Raw genomic sequence first — 22,550 nt, 5'->3', positions numbered from 1 at the left:
ATTTGAGTCCAATTGCCAACCTATTCCCACCATGCCCACCTAACTGTGTCCCTAAGTGCCACATCTTCCCTTTTGCATCTGAGGTGCTTCTAATACGCATCTCAGGTGCTGTTCCCCAATCCCCTTGCACCACCTGGATGTTTGCTGGTGCAAGAACAGTGACAAGTGGGAGAAGGGGAGCACCTGGAAGAGAGTGGGGTAGTGCAGGTGCCCCCTCCACCTGCATGCTGCTGCTCTGCCTTCCCCCTCCTTAATACTCCTGCTGCATTGTTTTGCCGCCTCCTGTGCAGCCACTGGGTGTAAGGAGGTCTGAGCAAGCCTGACAAAATACAAGGGACCTAAATTACGTTACCTTGCACACCAGCTCTGAATCTGACCTTGGGGATTAATTAGATAAACAACAATCTTGTACTGTACCTTATATAAATGTACAAGCAAGGCACCATTAAGGATTACCTTGTCACTAACCTAAGCCCTTAGTGATTTAATTAGACAATTAGAGGGTGCTTGGGAATGCTCTCGTAGTAACCAGAGATATTAACACCATTTGTATTTATATTTAATGGCATTGCAGAAGGGATTTTAATTATTCGGAGTCTTGTCTTTAAACTTCTGAGGCAGAAATTCTCCCCTGGCTGCAGCAGTCTCACAGGTGCTGTCACAGCACTGACTTGGGCTGAGGGTCAGGCCCCTTCCCATGGTAAACCTGGACTGCTCCTGGGAAGAAGGCTTTTTTGCTCATGCTGAGTGGAATTTGCCAATCCCTTGGGTGAGAGTATGAGGGGAATACAGCCCTGGAGTACTGCAGTAACGGCTGTGCTGCCAGGAGGGGTTATGTGATGCTGCTTGGGATGCCAAAACCAAAGGCACATGCAGTAACTGCGTGAAAGAGTGCTGGTGCATCCCATGGCCCTGGCAGGTTGCAAGGCAGTGGGGTGGTTGTAGGCACCATGGCTTATGAGTAAGGCGAGCCCTGTTGTGCTCTGCTCCCTGCTGCAATCGGGTGCCCAGGAAAAGCCTTCTGCTCATCAACTCCTACCTGGCTTAGGAGAGAAGCCCTTGTCTCAGCACAGGGCAGATTCAACTCCTTCCTCATCAGCACCAGCCACGCGCCCTTCCTCCTGCCTTCCTGAAGATGCCATTCTTGCAATCTCTCTGACAATAATTGTATTTTCACTATATTACAGCCCCAGTAATACAATTAAGCCTAAATAATATAGATGAAGTGGAGAGTAATCTGATTTGCTAACTAATGTTTGAGTCAAGTAGATTCTTCTCCTGCTCTCCTGAATCCAGTTGGCTGAACCCACAGCCATAGCTCTGTACTCCCTGCCCATCAGTGCAATGTGGGTATGGAGTGATGGTGATTCAGCAGGGATGGGAGAACATTCTCTTTGGTTTTATGCGTGGAAGGGACTGGAATCCTCTTGGGAGCTATAATTGAGACAGTGAATGGGATGTCCTCAGATAATCAAAGACAATGAGGAGAAGTGGGGTCAACGATCCGTTCAATGAAAGCATAAGGCAAATGATATATTGAGCAGCTCCAGAGCGCAGTAATTTGACAACAGCCTGCGCCGAGCCATCTGGATGGGAGAAAGGGAGTGCTGGGGTGTGGGATGTGTGAGGTGGGCTGCGGGGGGCTGTGCCTGCTCCACGGCCATGCACTACATTAGGATTACGTGGAAGAGGGACCTTGGCTGGCCTCTGAACTATGAAATAACCTCTTTGGAGCCCAGAGAGGGGATGCTCAGTGTGACCTGGTTTTCTGGGAGGTGATTTAAGTGGATGTGAGCTTGGTGGGCTGAAGCAGAGGGTTATTGCACACAGCTATTCAGGGTCAGGATTTTGGTATGTTGTGTTGCGCTTTTCCATTTGCGAACAGCAAAAATATGAGAGCAGAGCTCAAAAAACCTGTGTAAATAAGAAATAAGAAAGGAAAAACAAAGCCGCAGGGAACAGCTTCCCCTCGTGTGCTTTGCTCTTCCTTTTTTAGTCAAATCTGCTGCTCATTCATACAGCCCTTGAGCTCCCCCCGAGCTGCAGTGTCCCCATGCCAGGAGCTGCCCCGTGCATGGGGGGGTTGACCTGGGCACAGTCCTGTTTGCATGGCATAGGGACCCATTCCAAAGGCAGTCTGCTGCTGCACCCGTGTACAACAGTGCTCTGGAGAGGGCTATGGTGATGTATTTTGCAAATCCTTATTTATGAAAAAAAAAGATAATTCTAATGATTGGTTTTGAATTAAAAAAAACAAACCAGTATATGGCCTTGAGGTGATGCTCTAGGTTCAGGGCACTGCACAGCTGAGCTCCCAGCGTGCAGAGGTTAGGTGATGGCAGGGGAAATGCCAGGGTGCTTTATTCGAAGTAGATGTGCTCTCCAGGCTGCCAGACAGGGAAGGAAATTGGAAAAAGAGTATCTTTCATGTGGGTTTTGCTCCTTGTTGCGAGGAGCTGGGTTAGGATTAGCTGTCCTGCTGGGAGAGAGCCAGGCCTGCAGCCTCCTGCGGGTGCCTGAGCTCTCCTACCGGGGCCAGGCTGGGGCCAGCAGCGTGATGGCAGGGAGCTGGGAGGGGGGTCAGGAATGCATCTCATTGCCTCCCAGAGCACCACCAGACCCAGGGCTCAACACGTCCCAGTCCATCAACAACCACAGTCCTTCATTCTGGGATACAGAACAATCAGTGCTCCTCTCACCTTGCTGTAGCCATGCAATGCCCCCACCAGCAGCATGGGGAGGAGGAGCTGGGTTTTGGCAGAGGTCAGGAGGGAGGTTTCCCAGCAGCTGACTTGTTCCTTGCCAGAGTGGAAGGATCTTGCAGGCTGTGGGACAGTGCTGGCCATGACAACAAAGGAGGCTGTTGAACAGAGTTCAGGTGGTGGATATGAGCAGGGAGGAAGGAGGAGAGGCTCACTTGGCAGAACACATCACTTGTCTATTCAGCAGATGGTGCCAAGGTGTGGAGCCCTTGGGCTTCATACTTGACATCACTGGCCAACACTAGGAGCCCCAGCTGCTGCCAGGCAGAGCTCCTGTTGCTGGTGATGGAGCACTTAGAGTGGCTCTCCCTGGCTCATGGCACATTAGGTACAGCTGTGGGCTGACCAGGTGCTCAGCAGGGCATGGCCAGCTCTGCTCAATGCCCTTCAGCAGTGCTGCAAGGCTGTTCATGGAGCCTGCAGAATGCAGCCTGGTGGCAAACAATGACCAAAGGTGTTGCACAGTTTTGTCCTTGTGCTAAGCTGATGTAGGAGCTCCCTGCCCCTCTCCATGCTTTCCCAAGCCCTGCATGAGCCTCGTCCTGTCCACAGCCGCTGTCCCTTCCATCTTTCTCTTGGCAGCTAAGTTGTTAATAAGCTTCCCCTTGCTATGATTCCATCTAAATTACTATTTTAAAACAACTACAGATGTGCTAAATTGGCTCAGCATAATAGGATGAGATGGAGAATAAAGGTTCCCCCAGTGGGCTGTCGCCAGCGCAGGTAATTTATTACCTGGGTGGCTAATTATATGCTTCTCAGCTTTCTAGGGTGAAAACATCTTGATATTTCCTAGTTAAGGAGCCCTGACACAAGTGAAATGACCAGACATGTGAATAGGAAGCACAGTGATTAAGTACCTGAGGGATGAAGAATGCAAAGGAAAAGGCATTCTGCAGCCAGAAAAAATGAACTGTGTGATTTCCCTCCGCACCTGGGGAGCAGGGAGGGCTGCACCTCCCCAACTCCGGCCAACTCTGGCACTTTGTGCATGAAAACTGCAGCTAACTGAATTCCAAGCTGGGAAAAACCTTCTGTAAATGAGAGGAGAAATTGTTTCATGAGCTCTGTGTATGAGCTTTGGGGCTGGGTTGGTGGGGAGGAGGAAGGCTGCACTCCTCCTTCCTGGTCTCTGCTGGTTGCACCCCTCCTCATCACACAGCCCTGCAGAGGGATGCTGCTCCTTCCCTATGAGCAGCCAGCGGCTCAACAGCGCAGTGGGTTACGATGTCTCCCATGTGCCCATCACAGCCCTGCAGAACCCAGCTACCTTCAGCACCTGCCCAAGAGACCCATTTCCCCTTTTTTTGTGCTGAAAAGTGTAGATATGAAATACATATCCAGGCTCCTCACATTCGTTCATTATTTGCTTGATGAAACTTACTGTTTGCATAATTAATGTGTTTGAGACAAGGTAACTTAGAAAGCACGTAGTCTGTTGAGCACTGTGAAATGGGACAATTTTCAAAGTGCTTAAAACCTATGGCATGTGGTAAACCCCATCTAGAGGGATGCCTTGCTGAGCGACTTGGGTCACCCCGTGGCTCTGATCATGTTGGAGAGGCCAAACAATCCCAAGATGCTGGTGGCAGAGTTGCAAAAAAGGCCACAGAAAGGGGAAATAAAATTACCTGAGTTATTTCTCAGCCCATTTGCCCATGCCTCTGCATCGCTCCCTGCTTGCAGACGATCTCTCTGGGGTCAGCATCCAGGAGATGTGTATGGTGTGGGCACACCCAAGCAGGGATACCTCCCAGCACTGCAGGGCTGTGGAGCAGCAGGAGCTGCATCACCTGGGCTGCTCCTGGCTCTCTGTGGGGTGTGAGCAGCACTACAGCATCTTCCATGTGATGCAGTGGGGAAGGAAGGCCAGGACTGGGTGATGCTGAGCAGCACCTGAGTCACTGCTTGCAAGTTTGTGCCACCGTGTCACCCTGGGGTTGAGGCTGAGCTTTTTGCAACAATCCTCTGGTTTTGTCTGACCCCTGGGCTGAGCTGATTCACCGTTTGCTCTGAGCTACGTGGCAAGGAAAACGAGGTCTCTGGGAAAGCAAAGTTAGTGATAAAAGGGAGCAGCAGCAGGCAAGGTGTTTGCAATACAGAAAGAACCTCACTCTCTCAGATGAAAGGCAAAGCAATGCGTGCGTGTCTTTGGGCTCCGCAGCATCTCCCAGAGCTCTGGTTTTATGCTTCTTTATCCTTCAACTTCTTCCTTAATGAGAAATTAATTAGCGTTGTAGTTCCTGCCTGGGAACTTGTAAACATGCAGTAGTGGTGCTGTCCCCCCCGCCTTTACCATCCCATCCCACCCCCTCCCCGAGGTGCAGTCCAATCTCTCTGACACAAACACTCGAGAACAAAGCTGCCCGGCTAATTCAGGGAATTATCAGGAAGCCTGGAGCTGTGCTGAGATAATGAGACTGAAATAGCAGCCTGCTGGGTCTGCAGCAGCGCTGGGACCCCAGAGGAGGCCAAGGTGAGGTGGGGACATGGACATTCTTGCAGCCCCTGCTGCTTCCCTGGTTGTGCGGTGGGATGGCTGTGCTTGGGGTCTCTGAGCCCTCTGACCTGCCCTGAGTGGATGTTGCCGGCAGTGCTGCTGGATCCCTTGCTTGTAGAAGCAAAGAAAAGTGCTTTGCTCCCCATGGTGGAGATGTCCCCAAGGTGATGTTTCTCTGTGTTGGTCATCCTGTGCCATCACAGCTCCCAGTGCCCCCACGCTGCTATTCCCAGCAGAGCCTCCCCAGAGCCCTGCAAACAGCTGGTAAAGGGCAAAAGCAGTGAGAAGGCTCTGCCTGAAGGGCAGCAAGGAGAGAGCAGAAGGGATGGGAACAAGGCAGAGGGGAGGGCTCGGTGAAGCCCATCGCCCCACCAGCTGCACTGGACAAACTTTCTTCACTATGATATTATTTCCCACAATGGAAAAGTTGTGTCCCATCCTGTGCACACCAGCATGTGCCCTGTATTACCCAATGTGGATAACACGGCTGATGCTTTGTAAGGAGTGCTCTGTAGAAGCCCATTTCCCCGCTGCTGCTCTCCCTGGTGCAATGTTAACAGCAGGAGTTTCCCACCCGGAGAACAGGAGGTTTCCACAGTGAGGAGATATGAGGGAAGGGAAATCTTGGGATGTGAATGTCAACCCTTCCCTGTGATGCTCAGATGATGGGGCTGGGAGAACTACTGTTTTGTTCATTTCCTCATGGAGGAAATGTACCATTCAGAAGATGACTTGTAGTTTCCTCAGCAGTGAGTCATTGCCTTGTACATGAGCTAAACACTAGAGCATAACCATAAATAAATAAAACTGGTGGCATAAACTGGAAATTAAATATATCCTCTCCTTGTTTGAAATGCACCGTGATTCATGCTGTTGCTTCCTAGTTAGAATTGTATGTTAAACCAGGTTGTGAAGCGTTATTGGGCTCTTTGCAGCGCTTTGGCACGCTGTGGGTTTATCCTGTGGCACTGCTCAAGGAGCACTGTTTGCCTGTGTGCTTCATGTCAATTACAGTCACCCCCCGTGTGCCTTCTCCTTTGCTGTGTGTAGAAAAGCGGTGAGCTGCTTTGGGAGCCTGAGCTGAGCAAATGATCAAATCTCTTATCACTGATATTTTTTTTTACCAGGCCAATGTCAGCTGGATGAGCTCCCAGCCTGCTTCCTGGGACAGCTTGGGAGAACAGACAGCAGAGTGCAGTGTCACCGCTGCATGGACTGCACGGAGATGCCCCGAGTGCTGCCCAATGCACGCAGCTGTCACCCTGCCTTGCTGCAGGCATCAGCCCAGGTGCGTAAATCCCATATGCACATGGAGAGAGGGTCAGTCTTGTGCCACTGGGCTCTGTACACTCTCTGTTGGCGCCAAAGGGCATTTGGTTTGGACAAACAATGGCTTGCCCACCCTCCTCACTGTTCTGAGAGTCAGGGCCTGGCTGGTTTGGCATTCCAGATGGATGAGGATGATGCTTGCTGATTGTTCAGCACGGTGCTGCCTGCAGCAGCTGGGTGTTGTACAGCCAGGGGCTGCTCAGCCACATCCCTGCTGCGTGCTCACCCTGCAGCAATGGGAACTCTGTGGCTCCTAATCCTCCCCTGGCCACCAGTGGCTCCTGAGTGTCTGGCCGGACTGCAGAGCTGCTGGTTAACACAGCTCGGGGAAGCCTGCTGGGCGAGGAGGTCAGCACAGGCATCTGGGGTCACTATAGGGTTACCCTGCTCTTCATTTAGGTGAAAAAATCTAAGTGTTTTGCTCCTCCCCTGAGGTTCAGAGAGGGAGGGGTAAGGTATAGAGGTTCGGCAATGCAGGTCTGCAAACAGCCACGGCCTTTCACAGCATGGCATGTTCCACAGCACTGCAGGCTGAGGGCAGCTGGGAGGGAGGAGGCAGCATTTCTATCCTAGCCCACGGCCCTCTAAAACCAATGCATTTGCTCCTCCTCCTGCTGGTTCCTATGCCATACTCCACACCACGACACTCTGGATTCCTCTATTCCCTAAATCTGACCCTACTCAAGCCAGACCCACTCTGTCATTTCCACTATGCCAAGAAACCTCCGAGGCCTCAGTGCATCGTGGTCCAAACCCCATCCCGAAGCTAAATACTCGCAGTTGCCTGTTTTGGCAGAGCTCAGCTGTGAGACCTGCTCCCTGTGAACGCCAGGCAGGAGCACGTAAAACAGGAACGTTAACTATTTTTCCAGCTGTCTGCAGCTCATGAACTGTAAAACACACTAATGTTACACCTCTGCACCTTGCCAAGGAGATGCCAGTGACACTGGGTGTTTTCTTTTTCCTTCTTAAATATGGCTTCCAAAAGTGGTGGGAAATATCTGACACCAGGGGTACTTCTGTAGGACTGTGGCTGTTGCTGCTGGTGGCGTCTGGGCTCCCATTCCCCACCATGCACCCAAGGGTGGGACAGAACAGGTGGCACCTGGTGTCTTCTGGGGCCACGAGCCTCCAGAAGTGTCCCAGGTCCCACACACAGCTTCTGGGCACAGGAACAGAGGGCTCAGCAGAAGCTGCGCCCGGTGGAGCAAGAGGGAGCAGCCCGGAATGAAGCCAGTTTGTGTCTGTCTTTGAACCCGATCCCTCCCCAAGCCTGTTTTGGCTCTGTTTGTTTGGAATAGACCCGAATCTAAAGGGAAAAGCAGACAAACCAGACTAAACATCAAATATTAAATAGCAACTGCTAATATGACAGCCATTAAACACAAGCGCTCTCTGCCTCCGCAGCAGCTGGGAGCTGGGCTGCACACCCACCTCTGGAGCCCGGCGCTACCGAAATCGAAGTCAGCCTGCACGTGTATATATCAAATTGCTGGAATGAAGAAGAAATCCAGTTTCCTGCTGCCAATCTTTCCGGCATCCGAGCGTCTGCTCCGAGCCAGGGGAGGAGGCGATGTGCTCTCCCCTCCTGGGCTGTGGGGAGGGACGCAGGCGGCTGCTTGGTTCTGGCTGTGCGCAGTGCTCGGCAGGGGTTGGCAAGGAGGTCACCCCTCATCCTGCTGGAAAATTAAAGAAATCTTATTTTGTTTTGGGATGGATCCAAGCGGCTTTGAAGTCCTGGGAGAGATCTGCTGGCCAGGCCAATCCTTCTCTCCTCTCTCCCAGAATTTCAAAGCCGCGGCATTGGGATGCATCCAAGGAGAGGAGTTCTGCGCCGCTGTGGGGAAGGGGAGCCCACACCACACTCCTGGGCCTAGGGCAGGAATTGCCCAGTGATGCAAGGCTAGGAGGACCTGGACAGAGTGATGGCTGAGGGTCCCTCAGTGGTCTGTCTGTGCTGGGAACAGCAGAGCAATGAGGCACTGCATCCCAGGACACCGCGTTGCGTCCCTGAACCAAATCCCCCATCACGCCATCAGTAGGCACTTGCAGCCACAGCCTGGCCCTGGGTCCTGCTCCTTAACTCCCGTGCTCCTCCTCTTTCCTTGAGCAACTACTTTATCACGTTTTGAGCATACCTTCCACTTGACTTAACACTAAGATATGTACAGTCGACATTTCAGTAATGCCTTACAAATGAGCTAGGGTTTACTGGGAGATATTTGCTGCCCCGGGGCTCCATCACCTCTACCCCCCCAGCCCTGGAGTTCAGTCTTTGGGTGGGGAGCCCTCCTGGCGCCCCCACAGCTGCTGCAATGCCCAGAAGCTCTCTGTTTTCCTGTCCTCTCCCTCAGAAGGATGTTTTGGAGCCAATGCAGAGGAAGCAGGGTGCAGTACCCAGCAGCTCTTCTGCTGGCACCCAGGGCTTTCAGGTGCTGCCTGCGGCGAGCAGACCCAGCAGTGCTCTGTATTTGCAGCTTATAAATGGAGAGACAGGAAGGCAGATGGGCTGTGTATTTGTTGAAGTGCTTTCATGAGGAAAGCTCTGGCCGCTCTGAATGCTGAGTTGTGCTTCCGCCATCCCAGCAGTGCAGCCTTCTGGATGGAGAGGTTGAGAGTCCTCCTGGAGGCATTCCCATCCCAGACGTTCCCCCAGACACACTTGACTGTGGATTTCTTTATTCCAAGCTTTTATGTTTCCTGCAGCCCTCTTGAGCTCCTGAGCACTGGCCACTTAATGGCTACAGAGCCTGATCCGTGTTTCTGTGTCACTGAGCACTGGGAGAGCTCTGAGGGCGCGTTGCTATGCTGTGAGAAATGAAGCAATGCAAAAACGAGGCTGTGTGTTACGGTGTTCTGGTGCACAGGGCCCAGCATCGACCACTGAGCATGAGCTGCTGCGGCTGGAAGGCGCTGCCACCAGCTCACCTGCTCCGCTTGATCCCCCGCATCAGGCTGGCAAACCATCCTTGTCAGAGGTGTACTTAGCCTTATCCTTGAATGTCTCTGGGAAAAGCAATTCAACAACCTCCCTGAGCAGCGTGTTCAGTGTCTGAACTCTAGTTAGAGTTATAAAGGTTTCCCTAATGTTTAACTTTAATTTTCTCTACTGCAACATAACACCGTTATTACTGGTTCGAGCTCCTCGATGGCTCTTTTTCCCCTAAGCCCCCATTTAGGAGAGATGGGGAAGGAGTTAGATGAGCTGACTTACAGCTTGGTTACAACACAGTTTCAGCCAATTCCATTTAATACTAGTTAAGGTAGGCAGAGTTTATGGGATCATATCAGGTTTTAAGCAGACTTAGGCAGCGCTCAGGTGTCCTCTTGTGACATGAGCTGGTTTTGGAGCCAGAGCTGCAGGGAAGGCAAAGCACAGCTCTCCACTCACCCCTCTTTTCCCACTCCCAGCTCTCAGGTGGGTGGCAGCCCCAGCATAGCTCCATGGGGTGGATAGGGGATGGCCATGGGGCAGGTGGCCCTGCGGTGTCCCCATGGAAGGCATCGCTGTGTCAGATGAGCTGCCGCCGTCTGGGCAGTGAGCATCAGTGCAAAGTGGGGAGAGGAGCTCGGAATGCAGAGAGGAAATGAGTACAGGGAAACTCAAAACTCTCCCCAGATGAAAAACAGAGGGGAGAAGGCTTTTATGGCACGTGAAGTTGTAAAAATATGGTCCTGATTTTATTTCTGATTTTTAGCTTAGCAAATCACACCGAGCTCTAGTTGTGCTGTCACAGCCATGGGGATCCCTGCAGCAGTGCTCACCAGGTGGGGCACCAGGAGCGTCACGGGGGGGGGGCTGAAGCATTCCTGAACCCAGAGCCTCCTCAGCCCACCTCACCATGCCCATCCCCATGTCCCTCAGTGCCACAACCCCACAGTTCTGGAACACCACTGGGGACGATGATCCCACTGCTCCCTTGGTGGCTGTACCACTGCATCACCACTCTTTTGGAGAATACTTTGTTCCCAACATCCAACCTGACCATCCTCAGGCACAACTTGAGGCCACCACCTCTCATCCTATCATAGTAATCTGGGAACAGAGACCCACCATGCCTCACTCTGACTTCTTTTCAGGCAGTTGTAGAGAATGATGAGGTCTCCCCTGAACCTCCAGACTGACCCATCCCATTCCCTCAGCTGCACCCCACAAGACTGGTGCTGCAGACCCCTCACAGCTCGGTTGCCCCTCACTGGATGTGCAGCCACCAATTGCTCATATGGTGCATTCAACAACCGCAGGCTGCAGGGTTATTCCTCATACAGAAATTGTTTGTGCTGTGACTTCAGGTAATTCTTTTTTAAAGTTTTTCTTCTCTGAATGTTTGCAGTGAGCAACTTGGACCTGTTTAGGGCACATTGATGAGGGATTTCCCCATGTATTTGGCTTTGCTGGACATATAAGTAGCACAGGTTGCTGGGTGGGGTTGGTGCTGCGTGTGCCTGCGCTTATTGACTCGAAGTGCATTTCCTATGGATGTTCAGTAATATTTACTTAAACTGAGCTGCTTCTGCTGGGGCTGCTGGCAGAGAGCACACTTACTGGGAATTCCATGGCTAACAGAGACAAAACAGGGTGCTGGGCAGGGTTGGAACTGATCATCTGAGGGCTCGGGTCCATGCAATGTTTGTTTTACGGTATTTATCTAATTTAGTTTACAATATGGGGATTTTTATTTAGCTATTTTTAACCCCCATCCCCCCAGTCCTACCCCCCAAACCTTTGAAAGCTTGTGGCTCTATCTGGGATCTGGGATTCCAGTTACAAACTTTTACTGCTCTGCTTCAGCCACGACTTCTCTATAAACGTGTGGTTAGGCTATTTTTACTTCAGCAAAAGAGTCGGTTTTCCCCCTGATTTTTTTTTTTTTTTCCCTGATCAATTGCAAATGGATGAAGGAAATTTGCTCAGACTTTCCCCGCAGACATTCCCCTTTGGGCAGAGATTAAACACAGGGAATTTTAGCCTGCAATGCAAACGCTTTGGACATTTATGAGGGTGGGAAAGCAGGGGCTGATTCTGAGCGCTGCTCTGCAGCTGGATAGCGGTGCTGCTGGCAGTGATGGGCATGGGGTTCTTGCTGGGCGCTCTGCATGGGGGCACTGCTTGGCAGGGTGAGCACTGCTCCTGGAGCACAGGGGTTGCGTGCAGCCTTATCACGGGGTGGGAGCGTGCTGCCGGCTGGGTTCCAACTGAGAAATCCCCACTGAGTCCAATGGTGGATTTCCACTGTGACAAATCTACGTCTCCTGTCGAGAACTCAATTTTCGTAGGAGATAATCAAATGTGACCTGTGTAACAGAGCGCTATTTTTACAGGATGTTTTTCTTTCCTTTCTTTTTTTTTTCTTTCTGTTTTGTTTCCTCCTCTCTCCCCAGTTCCATTTGGTGTTGGCGGCAGTTCCCAGCCCATGCATTTTGACACGGATTCTCCAACCGCTTGTAAACGCTTCCAAGCAAGGAGGAAGGTGGTGGGAAGCACAGCGCCTTGCTGCAGGCAGGAGCACAGCTGGGGAGCAGGGCAGGGAGCTGAGCCTGCCTGTCCTCACCTCCTTATCACCACCAAAATGGTAGGGATGGCTGCTGCAGGCCTGGAGGTGGGTGAGCATGGAAGGAAGGGATGCAGAAGGACCAGCGTGGTGCTGTGCCACATGGGAGCAGCAGAAGACAACAGGGTAAGGCAGCACAGGCAGTGCCAATACCACCCCCCTGCTCTCTGAAACCCCCACTGATCAGCCCCCTATTTACATGAATATGAAATCCACTTGCAGCTTCCTAAATAAAACAAGAACTCTTTTCTGTAGCAGAGCATATTACAGCCGTTTGTCACCGCATCATCCAGTAGGTATTAATTCCCAAATCAGTTTATGACATGTTTTATCATAAGTTACTGGAGAAGGTAGCTGCATTGAGCAATCATTTGATAAACTGCACCATAATTTAACATGCTCCTCCGTCATATTAGTGGGGAGCAAGATTTATTTCCTTCGTGTGACTTTAATTATGGATAATGCAAAGCAGGGATTGAGGCGGCCGTGCTGCTGAGGTTAGCAGTGCCCTCTGTGGAGCAGAGTTTGGGTGATGTGTGGCTTCTGTAGGACCAGGGGGTGACAAAGGTGGCTCTGGGTCATCAGTGGCAGCTCATCATGGCTCATCACGGCTTGGCACAGCTTAGCATAGCTCAGTATGGCTCATCGTGTCTTGGCATGGCTTGGCACGGCTCAACATTACTCAACATGGCTCAGCAAGGCTCAAATAACTCAACGTGACTCAGCATGGATCAGGTGGCTTCCTTGTTCCCACATGGGTGAGGAATCCAAGCCATTGAACCATCCCAGGGCTCTGTTTGCTGCTGTCCCACCCAGGAAGGCTCCAGGTGCAGAAGGATGCTGCACTCCTCCCTCTGCCCTTCAGCCCATCCCTGCTGTTGGGCTAAATTCTGGATTACTGAAGAGTACAGGGCACGAGGGGGTGCAGAGCACAGAGGGAAGAGATGCTGACACACACTGAGCTGATGTCATTTCTTTTAGTCAGGAGCTGGAGAAACACAATCCAGTTCTCTCCCCCCACAACAGAACAAAGGAGAAAGTCCCCAAGGGGAGATTAAAAATAAAAACCCACAAAACGAGAGGAGAGGAACAAAAAGAAAGAAGAAAGGAAAGGACAAAGCCCTCCTCCCCTGAAGTATCCCCTCTCTGTGTCTGACAGCTTCTCCCTTCTGCAGCTCCCAGCCCCGCTCAACCTTACAGTGCCATAAAACAGAGTTTGTGGCGTGTTCAATCGATTATTCCTCCTAATGCACTGTTTTTGGAGACAGGTAATTTATTTCAGATTCTACATGTCTGCATGCAAAAAAAAAAAAGAAAAAAAAAACTCCCTTTTTTCTCTTTCTTCCCCTTTTTATTGACAGGCATTTTTTGCCCTGTGCCCCCATTCCCTCCTGCCCCCCTCTGAACCCCCTCAGACGCAGTGTTTCCCAGTGGAAGCTGCAGCCATTCTCACAGTGAAACCCAAGGCAGGTAATGACTTTCTCACCCCATCCATACTGCAGCAGGAACTGCTGCCTCTCCAGCTGCATCCCTTTATTTCGGACAAGGGGGAGGGGGAGGTGCCAGCTCTCTCCTCTTCCCTCTCCTCAAAGGTCTCTTTAAAAAGGGAGAAAAAAAAAAAAGAGATGTAAAGGGAGCAAGTGTGTGCAGAAATGGCGTTTCCATTAGGTGATGGGTTTGGGGCAGTAGGCATACCATGCCTCAAAGGGTTTCCATGCTACGTAAGCTCTGGTCTCCCTGGATCTGAGGAAATTGCCCATCCTGTGCAGCTTTACTGTGAAAAGCCCCAGATCGATCGGTCTGTAATTCCTTTGGTTATAATTTGCCTCTCCAGACTGGTGGAGGAGCTGAGCCTCTGTGGGGGCATCTCGAGGGTGGGACATGGCCACTGTGGGAACTCCTTGAGACTGAGCCCCTGGCTTTGCTATTGTTTCCAATTAGGGGAGTGGGAGAGATTTTGATCACATAATGAAAAAAGCATTGTGAGGGGAAACAATAAATATCAGGGAACAGGGGAGGAAGAGGGAGGGAGATACTGACGAAAAACGTAAACTTTGCCATCCACCAGCCCTGTATTGCTGGGGCTCAGTGAAACCCTAACCCTGCTCTGCTGAAGCAATCACCCCTGTCTGAAACAGGCGAATTCCAGGAGCTGGGGCTGCAGCTCTCTGGGGCTGAGGCTGCCAGGGTAGCTGTGCAGGGTCCAAATCTCTGCCCCAAATCCCTTTGCATGGTCACAGTCCTCCCTTTTCCCCTTCCCGCAGCAATGTGCCACTTCTGAGACCTCTCAGCACCCATTACAATGGTTTGTTCAATGAGGAGGGATGCATGCAGACCAGCAGCCGCTTCATCCTCGCTACTCTGGCCCATCCCTCAGCCCCATGCCCACAGATTGGGCCATCCTCAGCTCAGAACTGACTCTTCCCATGTCCGTGGGCTGCTCATGGCCTGCTGCTAGCAGCAGGAGGTTTCCTCTCTGCCTTTCAGAGGCTGGAAAAGAACAGGGAAATCTTTCCCACTCAAGCAGCAGGTGCATGTGCGGTCAGCTCACGTCCCGTGGGCTCCCGGCTGTAATTTCAAGCACGAGCATGTTGCTGACTGGGGAATTGGGGAACAGCGAGGGCAGGAGGAATGTTTTGCTCAGGAAGCTATAAGTACACTTTAGGAGGTTTGGGACTGAGGACAGGGGCAGCCCTGTGCTCCCTTTGGCTCATGCTACTCCCACCACTGCCTGTCTTCATGGCAGCTCCTCAGGATCAAAGCCTGCCTGAGCCCTGTGCATCTGCCTGCTGCTCTGGGATGGGACCCTGGGCCAGGTGGATGCTGCCAGCCTTCAGACACTGCCTACAGATCTCCCACCTCTGAAAGGAACTCAATAAAGCGGGACTGGTGGAGCAATTAGGATGCAAGTCCCTCATCACACCTTCTCACTAGGGGTCCCAAGGTGAGCACAGGGACAAACCTGGTGAGTGCGGTGTGGGGCTCAGCACATAAATGGCAGCCACTCAGCTGCACTGTGCCATCCCTGTGCCTGTGCACCACATCCTCACCACCACAGGGACCTGGATTTGGCAGTGATGAGTGTTTTGTAGCCATCATATGCTGTGGGTGAGGCAGAGCTAAGGGCCTTCCTATCCTCTTGGCCGCATCTCCTCCAACAGCCCCTGAACGCATCAAACTCCATCCCGTCTGTGCTCTTGCAGCCAATCATCCACTTGCATGCTGGGGGCTGTGCCAGCAGTGCATGGATCTGCTCAGCACCTCAGCAGCAGCTCAGCTTTGGGGTGCAGGTGAGTCAGCAATCTGCTCTGCGCAGTGGTATTTCTATGTTAAGCTGCTGAAGTTTTGGTAAATATACAGCCATGCACCAGGAGCCTGCAAGACAAACCATCTCGTTGGGAATTTGGAGGAGAACAACAAAAATGATTAAGCGGCTGGAGGGATTGACTTATGAAGAGAGATTAAAAGAGCTAAATCTGTCTAGCTAGGCTACCCGACATCCGTGGCGAGATCTGATAACTATCTACAAGGATATGAGGGGCGTAAATCACAGCTTGGGGGACTGGTGGGGGGCAGCCCTGGGAGATTACTGGCAGCAACAGCCGTAAGTGGAGCACAGGAAAAAGCATCATCTAGGAGAGATCTGGTGAGGGCTGCCGGGCTGGAGCAAAGTACAGGGACAGAACCCATATCCAGCCCTGAGGCAGCACCAGCAGTGAGTTGAGGAATCCCTCCAGCTCCTGGGAACACAGGCTGGGATGCTGGCAATGGAGGGGCTTAAGTCTCTGTCAGTTAAATGCAGCCCTGGAGGAGAGTGCCATGTTACGGACAGCCAGGGATGTGTGCCCATTTTGGTAGGGATGGCACAGTGAATGCTCCCTGTGTGCTGTGATCTGCAGCAAAGCAAAAGAAAATACCAGCTGTGGAAACTGGATTTTCCACAGGCAGGTGCTAGGTACGAGATGTGAGGTCTGATGGAGGCTTGTTAAAACACTCGCTGGGATTTTTCACGGTGCAGCCAACACCAAAAGCTGATTCATTCCCATCGATCTCATAGAGCAGTGCCACTCACATGAGCACCTCAGAGCCAATGGGACAACCTGAGCGTGTCCCACTGAGAGAGAGCAGCGTAGGTCAGCTCCTCAGGTGGTTCAGGGCTGCTGCAGGGGGATCACATCTCCGGCTGATGATCTCCAACTGCCTTCAGGAGATGATGGCAGAGCTGCCTTCACCCAGGGAGCATCCCCAGGCTGGAGAAGCAGAGGGTAAAGCTCAAGTGATTTTGTGAGGTTCAGTGACAACCTGGCTTGGCACTGCCTTGTGGCTTTGCTGCTGCTCTGGAGCCACTGGAGCTGCTGGGGATGAGGGTTCCTGGTGGACTCTGTACGCTCCACAAACAGCAGTGCCATGGCTCTGTCCAAAATGAATTCCCATAGAGCTGAACAGGGATGCTGAGGAAGCATCCAGAGATGCAGCAGCTGACAAATAAAGGGAATATTTCTGATGGTTTCAGGTAATGCTCAGCTCCCACACACTGCTACATCTGATTAGGTTTTAGGAACATTTAATCTGCACTCTTTCTCTAGCAAGGTTTCAGCTCCATTCCTGCAGTTGTCCCTCCTGTCTGCTGCATGGCTGAGCTGCATCCCCCTGTCCCTGTCCTCCCCGTGCCCCGGCACCACACCCAACCTCCCTGTGTATGCTGAGCTCCAGCAGCTTGTGCTGGGAGCTGCTGGCTGGGACCAGCCGGAGGCAGGGAGCAGACAAGGGCTCAGTGCTGCCCATGGCCATGTGCCTGTTGTTATGCCTTTGCCATCTTCCAGCCAAGGCACCCGCCCAGCACTAGCTGAAATGGGTGGAAACTCCCTTCAATCAGCAGTGCATGCTGCAGCAGCATAGGGCTAACAGAGTAATTCACACTGAATAATTCACTCGAGACTTTTCTACTCCAGGCAGTTCATAATTCCTCATGTGGAGCAGTGTTTGCGTTTGCAGAAATGAGAGCTGTGCAGCTTCCCCCTGCCCACGTCCCCAGGAGTTTCTCTATTTGCTGCCTGGATGAATTACTCAGTGCCGGGGTGCGCTCCGAACCCGACAGCTGGGTGGCTGAGGGGGCACTCGTGTTTACTGTTGTTTATTTTCTCAAATATTTGTGTATCACAGAAGCAAAAATGAACCAGAGGAAAGCTGCCCAGCGGTGCTCAGGAAGATGAATTTCCCATCCCTGCAGCGGTCTTCAGCCCCACCTGCAGCATCCCGTCTGCAGGGACCAGTGCCAAGCCCTGTGCTCCCCTCCCCTCCATGTCCTGGGCTCTGGACCCCCAGAGCAGTGCAGCTCTTCACATGGTGACCTGCCCATAGGAGCTCCCAAGCCTCTCATCTCTCTTCCCACAAGCCCAGGCTTTCCAAATGACAAATTGTTTTTGCCTTTAATTCCAGCTTGCCTGGCATCCTCAACGGCAGCAGCCCTCCGCAGAAAGCAGCAGGTTCTTTACAGCCAGCGGGAGGTGGCTTTTCCTCTTCTCTCCTCTCTCTCCCCCTTGCCTTAATTGCAGCCCAACATGGGCTTTCGAGGTGTATTAAACATACAAATTATTCTGCAAAGCCTCATGAAGCACCAGTTACCAAGGCCTCTAATGGGAAATGACAGCACAACCAGAGCAGCCGTTAAGGCACAGCACTGTCTGCAGCAGCTCTGGCAGCGCAGGCTCTCTGCGGGCATGGGGTCCCTGCATGGGCACCCCCAAGGATGGGGGGCTCTCAGCTTCCCCACCTGTACCTGCAATATTGCATTCGGGGCTGGAATGATGCTGATGGATTGGAGAGAGTTCAGAGGAGAGCCGGGAATGTAATCAAGGAGCTGGAGGGCATGATTTATATGGCAAGTTTAAAAGGGCTGCATAATAGCAACAATAATAAGCGCTCACAGCGCGCAGTGGTTTTCATCTTTGCACTCAAACGAAGCTAACTTATACTACGCCCAACTGCATTAACAACTTAACTGCATCTAGCTCAGCCTGTCGATTGCAGGAGGGATATGAGAACCATCTACAGGGCACGTCAGAGCCCAAGTGTCACAGAGCAGGGGAGTGGGCTAGGTTGGCCCAGGGGGCTGCAGAGAGCAGCATAAAAGCACGGACATGAGAAAAAGGAAATGCAGGGTGAACATCAGGAAAAACTGGCCTGCAGCAGGGAAGGGGGGCTGAATGAGGACCTGACGGTATCCTGCAGTGGTGATGACACAGCAGTGACATGGGGATGGGTCTTCCCATGGTGCTGGAGTGCCCCATCGCAGGGCACAGCACATACCCAACCTGTGCCACCACATCCCTCCCCCTGCAGCAGCGGGAGCCAGGGCAGTGATTTATTGCTCCACTCCCAGTGCTCTCCCATGAGGAAGCCGAAGCTCAGTGGTCTAAATATAGGGCAGTGGAACAAAGGCAAAGGTGCTGGGAGGGGTAAATGGCCACAGGGAGAATTTGTCCTGTGCCACCACGTGGGCAGCTGCTCTGTCGGTGACAGTGGAAGCGGGCAGGGAAAGTCCCTACCAACGATAATCCAACAAAGCAGAGGGAAATTAAAAAAAGCACCTCGTTTTGCAAGCTCATTCATTTCGAGCCGCTCAGAGGACTGCAGGGGAAAGATAAATGTGGATCCAGGCAGAGGGGAGCAGGGCATGGCTTGAGTCTGCAGGAAGATTTAGGGCCTTGAAGTCCAAAAGCAGGGCTTGATCGTCGCATGAGGAAAGAAAAATCTCTGGGAGTGGATATCATGTTAAACAATGTGTTGTAATAAGTGTTTTATGCTTTAGAGGAGGAGAGAGAACAGTGAAATCCCCCGTAAGAGCTAATTACTGCAAATTCCTTTTCAATAAAACAAGACCAAAAAAAATCCCCTCTTAATGGAAAAATCCATTTAACGCTCAGATGAGGTAACTGCAGTTCATGTCCTCACCGCGTTGTTAGTGGAAGTCAGATGGGTTCTCCGGGCTCTGTGGCTGGGGAGCAGGTGTGGGGCTGAGGTGTGGCAGTGTGGGGCAGGGACACCCCCAGGGCTTTGTGGTGCACCCAGGAGACAATGATGGAGCCGGGGGGACCCTTGGGGTTTGCCTGCAGTGGGACACAGGCAGGACTGGGGGCACCCCTGTGTGGCAGCACCCTGAGATCCTCTGACACTGCACTGCAGGTCCAACCCAATTAAAATGAAATGAAGAATTGAATTAAGAGTGGATTTACCTCCTTGTCTGATAGTCTGTATTTCCCTGTGACTTGAATTGAGGCCGGTCTGATGGATTTCTTGCACATGGGAGCAATGTATTGAATTACATGTATGTCCAGTATTTAGGAGAGATACATTTCTTTTCCACATGTTCATGCAGCTGCATGACCCCAGGAAACCCAGCAGTGGGGTCTGTCTTTGGAGACAAATAGGGATTGTTTCGTGTGTGTGTGTAAATACCTCCCTCCCCCTCTGCTCCCCAGACTGTGTGTGTGTGTATGTGTGTGTGTGTGTGCGTGTGTGCATGCACGTGCACCGGGCACTGCTCCCCACTGAACATATCCTCATGCCTCCCAAGCCAACCAGCACAAGAACAGCAATTCATTCACCACAAGCCCATGGGATGGAAATATTTCTCGCCCTCTCCCCTGCCCCAGGGATATCCCGGTGCTGGGGCTGCTTTGCTGCCCTATGCATGGAAGGAGGAGCAGAGCACACCGTGCTCCTGGGCAGCAGTGCCTGCATCCCCCTCGCTCAGCGAACCCACGGAGAGGGATCCGCCCCAGTGGGAAGGAGGAAGAAACCCGTCCTGTAGGAATCAACGTGGGAGTGGCTGCGGCTCTTCCAGCTGCTGGCATTCAAAGGGATCTGTCCTTTTCATCCCCCGTGCCATCAGTCAGCAGCCGCAGGCCGGCCAGAAAGGAAGGAGGCTTTGTTGATAAGATCTGGAGCTTTTGAGAAAATAAAAGCAGAGAGTGGAATGGATTTCTTTCTTCTTCTTCCGACTTCTCTTTTAAAAGAATAATGTCGGGTAAAGAAAAATGTTTGTAGGGTAGGAACCTGTTTGATGTGGAGCATCACTCCCCAAACATGTTGCTCCCAGAGCAGCACACCCAGCTGCCTACTGCAGCCCAGGTCTGCCACCAGCCTGGGACATCTCTGCGAGCACACAGCCCCAGAACCAGCTGCATGCAAAGCCCAGAGCTGCCATGTGAGCCTCATGGGATCCCAGTGCTGGTGGGTGATGTGAGGTCAGAGATCACATGCACCCTTGGGTCCTTCTCCTGGCTTCTGCAGGTGCTGAGCTCTAAAGCTCCTCGCCCTGTGGGGGTTTGATGCTGCCCCCAGGCCCCGCTGTCCCTTGGGGTTTGGTGCTGTCCCTGTGACCCTCAGCCTGTGGCGGCAGCAGGAGCTGAGAAGCCAAGAGGACAGCCTGAAGCCATGGATTAACAATGGGGTTTGGCTGCTCCGGGAGGGAGGAGCCTGGCCAGTCCCTTATCGCTGGCACTGGACTCGCAGTGCTTGTCTATAAATAGGAGTTTTAAAGCAAGGCAATTAATCATGGTGCATGCTGCTGTCTGGATGGGCTTACATTGGTTTAACAGCGTGGAGAGAAGTCCAGCATCTACTGTGAGATTTACAGGTCCAGCCTACGCAGGCAGACAGAAGTTTAAGGCTCTTTTCAAGTGTCACTTTGAGGATGGAATTGGGGTTATTCCGGTTTAAGGAGCTACTGTGCATCTGCTGAGCTGCACCAGCAGACTGTGCACGAGCTGAGCCATGGCAGCACTCAAAGGCCCCAACATGAGACTTGTCCTACGTGTCTGATCCTGCACTTGCCGCAGGCTCAGAGCCCACTCAGGACTCGTCATCACCAAGCTGGTCAGCAGCAAGATGGCAAGCAGTGGTTTGCAGAGATGTGCCCTGCACTCTTGCAAACTGCAGAACTGTGCTGGGGATCCAAACCCAAGACCTCCACAGTCACAGTGCTGTGTCCAAGCCCTGCAGTCCACCAGTGCACTCTTTTCTGAGCAAGGATAGGGTGGTCCCTGAGCCCAGTGAAGGAGTCGCAGAGCTCTCTCAGTCTGTATGGCCATCTTTGCCCTTGCAATGGCAGAAGCCAGTCCTGCAACATCCCTTATTGCAACCATGCAGACTGAGCATTCCGCTCGCTGTCTGCAGCCTGTGCATGCTGGGGAAGGTGCAAGCATGCCGAGGGGCATCTGGGGAGCTGGGAGAGCTGCCTCGTCCCCAGAGCCCGGGGCTGTGCTGGGGGACGGCGTGCTGGGCCCGGCCCGGTGGGAAGCCACTTTCAGCTGATGGCACAGGGAGGGCCATATTGGTTTCAGTCTGTTCTGCAAAACACTAACCAGCATGTGCAATCTGTGAGCCCCCTGCTTGACGAGAAATGCTAATTGTGTGAGAAGGACCTGCCAACAGCCTGCAGTATTCAGCGTGAAGGAGGTTTATTAGTATTATTACTATTGTTCTGGCAGCTGCAGAGCAGCCAGCCTGCTCAGGGACGGCTGAGAGAGCGTGCGGGGCGCGACAGAGCTGCTCTGCGTGCCAGGAGGCTGCAGGGACAGTGATGGGAGGGGATGGGCACGCAGCATCCCCAGCAGCAATCCTGCTCTCCCTGCTTTGTGCAGCAGGCGAGGGCTGGGCATGGCTTTGCTGCCTGAGAGAAAAGCAAGAAGGCTGAGGCTGTCAGGTCTGCATAAAATATGAAGTGCGGCACAGGACGTTGGTGCCAAGAACAGGGTGAGAGAAGGCGGCTGGGGCTGTGGGACAGCTGGTGCCTGGCCTGGGCTGGCTGCAGCATCTCCAGGATGTGCAGCCCCAAAGCAAAGGGCTGAGGGTTCACCCAGAACGTGGTGAGTATTGCAGTGGTGGGGAAGGGTAAGGAGCTGGGGAAACAGAGGGAGGTTTGCAGTGCCCCAGGCCAAGGCTGGGCAGTGCCCAGGAGAAGGGAAGCACTCAGTGCTTGGTCACAGCACTAAGCTGAAAAAAAGCTGAAGAGGGAGAATGGTGACTCTGGCTCGGCTGGAAAGCAAAGCAAAAGCTCCACATGGTGCAGAAATTTGTCTGCTTTTCTGCCTGGCCTTTGGTTTTTTTTACAGGGGAAATCAGGACTGTGTTTTGCAGTCAACCCAAACTCTCACCCGTGGGCCTGGGCAAAGCAGGAACACTGACAGATGCAGTGGTTTTCTTTCCCTAATTTGCAGAAAATCACCCAGATAAAGTTTGATAACTTCACAAAGAGAACAAGAAGGAGGAAGAGAGAGAGAGAGACGTCCCAGGCAGCTAACTCCTCACACTCCCCCTCCTGTTTCAGGCAATAAATGAAGTGCTCTTCATTCCCCGCTCGTCTGCCACCCTCCACTGAGTCTGTCATGGACTCATCTGTGT

At 52.4% G+C, this 22,550-nt stretch overlaps 1 non-coding gene across 5 annotated transcripts in view; it reads left to right on the top strand.

The window, feature by feature from the left end:
* The window catches only part of LOC101748689, a 35,284-nt gene extending 15,170 nt beyond the window's left edge, over positions 1 to 20,114 (top strand). For 3 of the 5 annotated variants that reach the window (XR_005859730.2, XR_005859729.1, XR_005859733.2), the window contains exons 3-4: positions 6,390 to 6,550; positions 11,974 to 20,114. This is a non-coding gene — a transcript (uncharacterized LOC101748689). Of the gene's footprint in view, positions 1 to 6,389; positions 6,551 to 10,671; positions 10,885 to 11,973 lie in introns of all 5 variants that reach the window. The other 2 variants (XR_005859732.2, XR_005859731.2) reach the window with 1 other exon arrangement.
* The last annotated feature ends 2,436 nt before the right edge of the window (positions 20,115 to 22,550 follow it).

This window comes from Gallus gallus, chromosome 4, assembly GCF_016699485.2.
Source record: "Gallus gallus isolate bGalGal1 chromosome 4, bGalGal1.mat.broiler.GRCg7b, whole genome shotgun sequence".
Lineage (NCBI taxonomy): Eukaryota > Metazoa > Chordata > Aves > Galliformes > Phasianidae > Gallus > Gallus gallus.
This window is presented reverse-complemented; position numbering and strand designations above follow the sequence as displayed.